This window comes from Spinacia oleracea, chromosome 6 (genome assembly GCF_020520425.1).
Source record: "Spinacia oleracea cultivar Varoflay chromosome 6, BTI_SOV_V1, whole genome shotgun sequence".
NCBI lineage: Eukaryota > Viridiplantae > Streptophyta > Magnoliopsida > Caryophyllales > Amaranthaceae > Spinacia > Spinacia oleracea.
The window spans coordinates 42,333,671-42,343,311 of NC_079492.1; the positions used below are offsets into that span (position 1 = coordinate 42,333,671).

At 36.7% G+C, this 9,641-nt stretch overlaps 1 long non-coding RNA gene across 1 annotated transcript; it reads left to right on the plus strand.

Annotated features, from left to right (window-relative positions):
* Positions 1-6,364: 6,364 nt before the first annotated feature.
* On the plus strand, positions 6,365-7,796 carry LOC110800875 (uncharacterized). Its single transcript, XR_008923844.1, has 2 exons — positions 6,365-6,585; positions 7,371-7,796. It is a non-coding gene; the product is annotated as an uncharacterized lncRNA (long non-coding RNA).
* Positions 7,797-9,641: the final 1,845 nt, after the last annotated feature.

The window sequence follows — 9,641 nt, forward strand, 5'->3', positions numbered from 1 at the left end:
TATGTATTCCTGGCTAAATGGTTTTTTCCGCATGATTTATGAATTGTCATATGTATTATAACCTAACAGGCCCAACTAGCGTCGAACCGAACCCTTTGCAGAGGCTGGCTTCTCTCATTTGTTTGGGAACTGGAATGGTCATCATCCGTTGTTTATAGGTAAGGATATGCTCTCTTGGATCGGACGTCCCGTCGTACATAGGCATATTGGGTGGGCTAAACCGTTTAGGGATGTCTATTGCATCAATGGGATCGGCGTACGGCGAGTCGGCATAACTGTCTAGGCTGGCTTCTTTGATTGGTGTTGGTACTCCTGGAATTTTGTTTATCATGGTCATAATTTGTTGGAGTTGGTAATTGGTGTTTTCGCAGATGCTGTTGAGCACTGGGACAAGTGGGCTGAAGGTTTCGGGAATACTAGCGTGGAGATGCTGATAATAGGTATTTTGGGGATACATGCCATGAGGCTGGTGGGGAGTAAACTGCGGTACCACTTGCTGCATATATTGGGGTGTTCCTTGAGTGGCGTGAGTACCTGCAACATAAGGGAAAGGCGTTACAAAGCCGTGACTAACCGGAGCGACTGACCTGTTAAGAGGAGTGTATGGAGAATAGTTTCGAGAGGAGTCAGGTCGCATTAGTGCGCTTGGCAACACTGCTTGTGGCGCCTGGCTGGCTGGGGGAGCTGTCATCAACTGGGGGAGCGCTCCTGGTGCCGAAGCGACTACGTTGACAACGGGTTGGACGACTTGCTGGGAGAGGATCTGGTCCCACTGCATCTGAGTTACCGGTATCAATCCTGATGTTGGGAGTGAAACGGGTAGAGGCATCGACATGGTCACCATTGGGTGAGGTAACGGTCGGGATGCTAGAGCGGAGGTAGGGATCGACATCATGGCGGATGTCGTCATGCCGGCCTGAGATGGGACGACCCGAGCAGCCGTCGTGGTGACGGTTGTCGTCGATGTTCTTTTGCGGAAAATGGTTGAGTTGGAGGTGGGGGAAGCTAACTCGGGTTAGAGCGAGAATGATTCGGTAGTGGATCGAACTCGCGGATCTGCTGGAGAACAGGACCTCCAGGTTCGCCAAAGGGTACGTGGAGGGGGTGATCCGGGGCAGCATCGAGATCCAAGCGGCGGTTCGGCCCGGAGGTGTCACGTCGGTATTGGAACCTGGATCCGGTGGCGATGGAGGCGGTAGACCTGACTTGGGATTGCAGCGCTTCGTTTTCCCTTTGGAGGATGCTGATGCGCTGCTCCATGGCTTCGAAGCGACGGGTGATGTCGTCGGATGAACTAGCGTTTCTGGCCATGGTAATTGGGATTGTATTATCGAGCTGCTTTTGATTGTCAGCCCCACGGTGGGCGCAAAATTGTTTTGGACAAATTCGACTTAGGGACGAACTTGTCTTGATGATGGTGCTAACAATCGATCGAGCTAGATAATTGAATATGGTGAGAACAAGTTGTAAAAGCATAAGGTAATTGTAAGTTTATTGCTTGGGCAAAATGCGTATGTAAAACAGACATGACTAAGCCATTTTATAGGCATTTACAACATGAGTGTAACGTTTAGACAATAAATCCGTAATGAAATCCGGCTCCATCAACGGTTGTAACGTCCGTTTTGAGCCCAGCAGTTGGGAAGACCGTTCGAATAGTACCACCTCATGCCTTGTTGACATCCACGCATACAATTCTTGCCACATACGCCCACGTCACCAAGAGGGTATTTTTCCCCCCTAACAATGCTCTGTACGTAGTGTGCAAGTGGAAACAAGAACATCCCCTAAAAAAAAAGAAGAAAAAAAAAAGTGGAAGCAAGAACATTATAACATTGAATCTTTTACTATAAAATAAATTATGTGGAGTAATCTTTGTCCCTTATCCTTGATGGGAGGGGAAATAAGAACATTTTGATAGGACATAATTAGTGCTTTTTAGCAATTTCATTAATTCTTAAATAGATTTGGTCTTTACTAAATTTATCGTAGATCATGTTAAAAAAATAAGTTAACAATTTGATTATAATTTATTTTGACGTGTTTATTAGAATGATTTTGAAAAAATTATCAAATTGGTATCCTTAGTACATGTTGTGCTTGAATAATGTGTTTTTAAGTCAGAATTGATCTCTTTTTAAAAACATAGGGTTACATTGATTCAAAAAATAATTACTATATATATCTAAGAAAATTGGTGTTTAAATTATTACACACGGTTATTATGTGGACAATAAAGGTCACTATGTATGTAAAAATGGTAAATTAAACTGTTTATTTTGGTTCCACAATAATATTATTGTGGACCACGCAAGAATAATCTGATAGATTCTATCTTCCTAACATTAAACAGATTATGTAATATTAATTGTTCAATCAAAATTTATAGTAATGAGATTTTTATTGGCATACTGGCAAAAATTTAGGGTAATTGTCCTCTAAATCATCTATTCTATCTATCCTTGGTTATTGATACGGACTAATTTGTAATGTTCTTGTAACTCATCAAAATTTTACTTTATTTCATTTTACTAAATATAATTTAATAATAAAATAAAGAAAATTATTTTGATAAAAGTAGGATTTTATGAGGCTTTTATTTTTATTTTTATTTTGCAAAAAACATCATTATTGGTATCCATGTAATTACCCGAGCTAAAAAATTAGTTTGTGTTTCGTAAAAAATTGTAGTTTGTGTTTCGTAGCAAGAACATTGGATATGAATTCTTACAACCACGACAAAAAACCCAATAAAAAATAAAGACAAAAAGGGATGAATCAATTACCTTTGGGGCTTACTATTTACCGCTCCATATTACTCAAAATCGCCCCATTCATTTCCCATATACCCTCCTTTATTTACCCCCCTCATGTATCCTCTTATCTTCCCACCGCAAATCTAACCGGCCACCACCGCTGGCCACCACCTCCACCATCACGTCGTCAGCGACAAAATGGCCGAGTCTTCACAAGAGGCTTTTTTTTGTCCGGAATTTTTTTAGAAACTTATGCATTTTTAGCTTGTACCATGGTATAGGCTTATGAATTTTAAGCTTGTACCATGGTACATACTTATGAGTTTTTAGCTTCGACCATGGTATTGACTTATGCAGTTTAAGTTTGTACCATGGAAGGAGCTAAAAATTTATAAGCTTGTACCATGGTACAAGCTAAATATTCATAAGTCTATATTTTTTAAGGTTTTTATTTGTTGTTTCATGTGATTTAATGTAATCGGAAAAAAAAATAGAGACTTATGAATTTTTAGCTCATTCCATGGTACGGGCTTATGAATTTTAAGCTCCTTCCATGGTACAAGCTTAAATTGCATAGGTCAATACCATGGTCGAAGCTAAAAACTCATAAGTTTGTACCATGGTACAAGCTTAAAATTCATAAGCTTGTACCATGGAACAAGCTAAAAATGCATGAGTTTCTAAAAAAAAATTCGGACAAAAAAAAAACACTTGTGAAGACTGGACCATTTTGTCGCTGACGACGTGATGGTGGTGGCCGGAGGTAGTGGCCGGCGATGGTAGCCGGAGGTGGTGGCCGGCAGTGGTGGGAGAGCATTGGAAAGTAAGATTAAGTAAGGGTACTAATGGAAAATAAGGATAAATAGTGGGTCGGTTTTGAGTAATATGGGGAGGCTTTTAGCGCTTCACATTACATTTACAGCCGATATCTTCAACACCAATGGAGGGATCTTTGACCTAAGGTATAGCGACAAGCTACAATTTTGGTCGGCAGAATAGCGTTCACTAAAGAAGAATCTGCGCGAAAAGGCGTAAGAAATTGGGGGTAAAACTACAATATGAATTGAAAAACAACGATTACCTTTAGGTGAGGCGGCGACGCACGACCCGGTCGCAGGTGGAGACGATGTCGGAAAGTTGTGGATACGGCGTCAACAAGTGGTGGAGCTAGGCGGCGTTGGCGAATTTGTTGTCTGCCTTCAATTCGCTGCCGCTGTCTTCTCTCCCTGGCGTTTTTCCTTGTTTCAGTATTGTGGTCGGTTTTCAAAAGTAAGGAAAAGGGAGATTTTTTAAAAAAAATAAATAAATTAAACGACCGCTATAACGGTCGGCAAATGAAATATAGTTGTGGGTAATATTTTTTCAAATAATTGAACTAGTAGGGAATTTACAACTGGTAACCTGTTTTAAAGGGGTCGGTAGTATCATAACGTACCGACTTCACAATGGTCGGATATGTTATTATATAGTAGACGGTTTTTTTTTTGTTTTTTTTTTTTTTTTTTACCGTGAAAAAACAATATCAATAATAAATTCCCACTAAACTATATGGAAAAAAAATTACCCACTATCCACTAACACTCATTTAATTAATAAGTTAATTTAAGCGTTTTAAACTCCGCAGCGGTCAAATCGGGGCGAGTATTAAGGAACGTAGAGAGTACTTCTTAATTTTAGTAAAGACAACCAAAAACGAGTAAACGATGTAAAGATATTTGATCTTAGATTTTGAATACTACAACTGGTAACCTGTTTTAAAGGGGTCGGTAGTATCATAACGTACCGACTTCACAATGGTCGGATATGTTATTAAATAGTAGACGGTTTTTTTTTTTTTTTTTTTTTTTTTTTTTTACCGTGAAAAAACAATATCATTAATAAATTCCCACTAAACTATATGGAAAAAAAAATATCTCACTATCAACTAACACTCATTTAATTAATAAGTTAATTTAAGCGTTTTAAACTCCGCACCGGTCAAACCGGGGCGAGTATTAAGGAACGTAGAGAGTACTTTTTAATTTTAGTAAAGACAACCAAAAACGAGTAAACGATGTAAAGATTTTGAGTACTTTATAATTTTATCCAACTATGAATTTATGATTGTAGCAAAATCAATGTTGATCCTTTAGGCTAAATATTTTTTGATTTAAATCTTTACATACAACTCTCCGAATGTATATACCGACTATCAAATTTCAAAAAGTTATGATCATTTTTGTTCTCACGAATTTGAAAACAATCATCCAAAAAGTTGTACCTCACTTTCTTTGAGATTATCATCAACAAATTAAGTGAGACCGAGTCATTTCGAGATACTCTTTATAACGTTTTCTTCATATTAAAAAGACATATTTCTGTAGATCTTTCTTAAATAAACTCCGTGGAACGAACTGAGTTCTTTACTTATAAGATTGTACGGGTAATAACTGGGAAGATTATCCTAATAAAGTTACAAATTAAGTTACCCTAAAAATTAAATTCTCTCAGGAAGAACTCCTTGTAATTTTTTATGAGTTTGCTAGCCTCACCGGCTTCCACATACACCTACAAACACCAATTTTTTCCCTCCGTCCCTTAATAGTTAATACTCGACCTGTTTTGACCGGATACGCTTGCCAATGTATAATTTTGACCACCATTTTCTTTAACTACATATTATAAAAACTTATAAAAATATTAATACTTTGAAAATATATATTAAGATGAACCAACAATATATTATATACTAACATTTGTTTTCATATACTAGAAATAAAATAGGATTAAAGTAAGATATGTGAATAGTGCAAAAGGTCACGAGTATTAAGGGACGGAGAAAGTAGTTTCAAAACACTTTCTTTTTCTCCATTTCTCCCCCCTCCTCCTAGATATATGTTGGTTAACATTTTCTTTATCCTAGTTGGTGTTCGAAATTTGATTCACCTAAATTGTTTTAAAAAATTGTCATTTTTTTTCCCGCAGAAAATCTGTCCGGAAGTGGTAGATATACGGCATCTTTGCCTCTCAAGCAAGGTGTACAAGAGATCCGGCTATTCGACATCAGGTTTATTGAAATTTTTGTGTAAATTAGGTAAAGTGAGTAAAAATGTGTATATATCGTTAGAAAATGAAATTAGATAGTAAATGGTACTCCCTCCGGCTCTTTTTGTTTTTTACGTTTGTTATTTTTCACGCGTTTTAACAAATAATTTATTTGCATTGAAATCCCTCAATTTTTTTTATTTAAACGAGATAAATTACGTTTATTTATAATGTTTTCACTTTTATCAAAATTCTGATATTGGGAAATGAGAAAATTTTAATGTCCCAATGGAAAATTGTGAGAGATTAAATAATCCAATGAATTTGATTGGTTAAAATAATGATTGGACACAAATTTTGATAGAATACTAAGTTATTTATGTGATAATATAAAAGGAAATGTAAAGAACATTTTGAAATACCCAAAAAGGAAAACGTAAAAAACAAAAAGAGACGGAGGGAGTACATGTTTATAAAAAGTAGAATAAATTAAAATAGAGTAAAACTTTATGAAACATTGATCCACAAAAAAGATAAGGAACAAATGAAGTATTATTTGTAACTTTCTATAGACTATAGTATTTATGTTCCTCGACTTATTTTGGCTTTTATTCTATGTAGCTTGTAAAAGAAGACTATGCTTTTATTATGCATGAATTCTTATTCGTTTATTCTACGAAATGCATGAATGCAGAAGAGTACACAACTCTTGAGCCTCAACTCCCCCTATAAATACAAACCTGGTGAAACCATAATTATTCGTGCATTCCAAACCATAAACTTCTTTTAACTACATCTACTTAAGGTATACTTTATTTCGATCCTCTAAATTGTAAGCTCCGTTTGGTTTAATAATTTTCATGTTAAATAATTTTCAAGGGAAAACACAATTGTAATTAAAATAGTTTTCATTTGTTTGGTATTTTTTCTTAAAAAATTATAAATCAAGGCTAAAAAATGCAAGTGCATATACGGGTAAAGATGAACGTGGGTGGGGTTAGTCTTCGGGCCGAGCCCATGGGCCGTGGCCTGAATGGGTCAAGTCAATGCCGAGTCCACTTGTATCAGGCCCAATCATGGGCCAAAAAAATTTCGAACTTGCGGCCAGGCCCACGGGTCCTCATGCCGAACAGGATAAGGTCGTCACGCCTAATCCTAATTTTACTAAATATAGCGTGTTTTGTCATTCGGGTTGTGTCATATCGTGCGTTGTCGTATTTTTTCCAAAAAGATACAGCCTACGGCCCATGAATTCAAAGCATTCCCGTGCAAGGCGAAGAATTTTTGTGTCGGTTCAGATCAGGCCTTGGCCCGACCGACAACTATCGTTATATATATTGGTGGCCGGGAGGAGAGAAAAAGATATGTAAACAGTAGGGAAGGAATCTTTGGTCAACAAAATAAAGAAATGTTTCTGCTCTTGAAACATTATTTTCCACCTTTGAGAAAATTATTTTTCTTAAATTCCGTATTTGATACGGAGTAACTATTATTTGTAACATTTTTAGTTAAAATAATCAATGGATAAAGATGTTGACTTTCTAGGTTTTTGAAGTGGTCCCCTGACTCTTATTTTTGTTGATTTTCTAGCAGTAATCGAGACAATGGCTTCAGTTCAACAAGCTCAGATGAATGGAAAATTCAATGACAAGCAAAAAGCAGCAATCGGAAAGGCGATACAGAAAGCACAAAACGCCGTAGACAGCAACAAAAGTGCAAAGGGCGAGAATGGAGTGGAGTGAAATCCAAACAAAATTGAATGAATCGGACACCTACAGTGAATTCACAGACAAAGAGACAGGTGCTTCAGCCTCTGCTGAAATTAGGCACATTGGTGATAAACGGGCTCTCGTTGCTGCCAACTTCGATCGCATCGACGTTAATTGAATCGTGTTGCCCGTTTCAAAAATAGCCTAAGGGGCACCTAAGACTTTTCCTATTATGCAATTTATATCGTATTATTTGTATGCTTTAAGTAAATAAAGCCCCTTGGATTTGTATTGTTGGATCATGAAATTGAATCTAATTACTATCTTTATCTATATATGTTTCTCTCCCTCTATCACTTCTATAGTTCTATACATGTTTCACTCCCTCTACCACTACCTTATTTTTAAGACAATTTATTAGACAATGGAAATAAACGGGATTTGATTGCTGCGACCTTTAATTACTACAATGCTTGGATCCCCATGACACAACTTTAAGTTATACTTCGAAAAATATAGCCAAATAGGTGATGGATAGACATAATGCGGTTGATGGGTAAACTGGATGACAATTGGACTAGGTGGAGCGGATGGATAAGATGTGGTGTTCCACCCGATTTGAACTCGATCAATTTGCATCTCTAATCAGCTAGGCCAACTGGCCAAAGGGGTACTTAAGACTTTAGTTTCATAACCTGCCATTTCTATTATGCGATTTATATCATATTTATAACATGCTAATGAACAGATAATTCCCTATTAATGTTAGATTAGAATCTGACACGGAGTACTACTATTACGGAGTATTATCTATGTTCATCTCGATTATCTCACTCAATCCCTTCCTTGTTTTTATATAATACTAGTTGTTGGCACGTGCGCTAGCGCGCACAATCCCCCAAGAAATAGAAAAATAATTTCAAAAATGCAATGTAAATTCCAAGCCTAATTAGATTATGAAAATAGTTGAGCGGGTTTTCATGCTTAACAATTAAGCAGTTAGATCTCTAAATTATTAGCTTATCATTTTTTAAACCAGAAGACATAAGAAGTCTTCAAACTATACAGTGTTTTCACTTGGTCATTAACCTCTTTGCACTTAGGAGGATTTACACAAATGACTTTTGCTGCAAAATTTCGAGGATCTGATAGTTGGACATTTCCGTGTGCATGCTCATGATACCATGACAGTATGCAAGGCATATGTTGATGGTACTCAGTTAGGGTACGATGTTAAGATATGGCTTCAAGAGAGAGACAAAGCTTTGAAGACCAACTGGTCAAACTTCAAAAGTGAGGTTGCCAAAATAATAAGATTTTTCATCGAACATGTCATATTTGAAGACCAACAATCAAACTTCAAATATGAGGTCTAACGTAATGACACCGTACGTTCATCAAACACGTCATCAATAATGGTTCCAAGGGGCAAATCTATAATATTGGAGGCAATAATTCATCAGAGCTGCATAGAGTAATCTCAAGGCTTGGGTTCCAAATTTCTCAATAGCTTGATGTACGTCAAATTATCTCACAGCGTGTTTTAAATAGCTTGATATACATCCAATCTCATAACGTGTTTTAAATAGATTAATTTACGTCCAATCTCATAATTGTTTTTGAATAACTATCTCATATCGTGTTTTAAATAAGGATCTTTCGAATTTTATTTTCTTTCGCCTTTTATTTCTCTCTTGAGATGCATTATTTTAGAGATATATGCTCGAATCTATAAATATAAGGATAATGTCACCCTTGGTGATCAAGGCTGTAACACAACAAGAGGCACCGAGCGACTCCGTTTAATATGTTTTCAGCATCCTCAACAATGTTCTTTTTCTATTTAGGTTTCCCACTTTCCCCTACATATTCGACAGCTTTAAAACCAGCACAACATTATGACTAATACCGGCCTAATTGCAGCAAAACATGCCAACTAAGCAACAATCAGCTCTGATTTGCATCCTACACTAAGCTATCAACTAAGCAATCAATTTTTCTTAGGCATGCAATCAATAAGTCCATAAGTGTTGTAATTCTGATGAACACCAGTGAGCTTTCCATAAGTGTTTGAACAGTCCCCGACACAAACCATAAATAATGAATTGTTGGCGCACTCAAACTTAACTTAATTTAGGAAATGATAGGTACA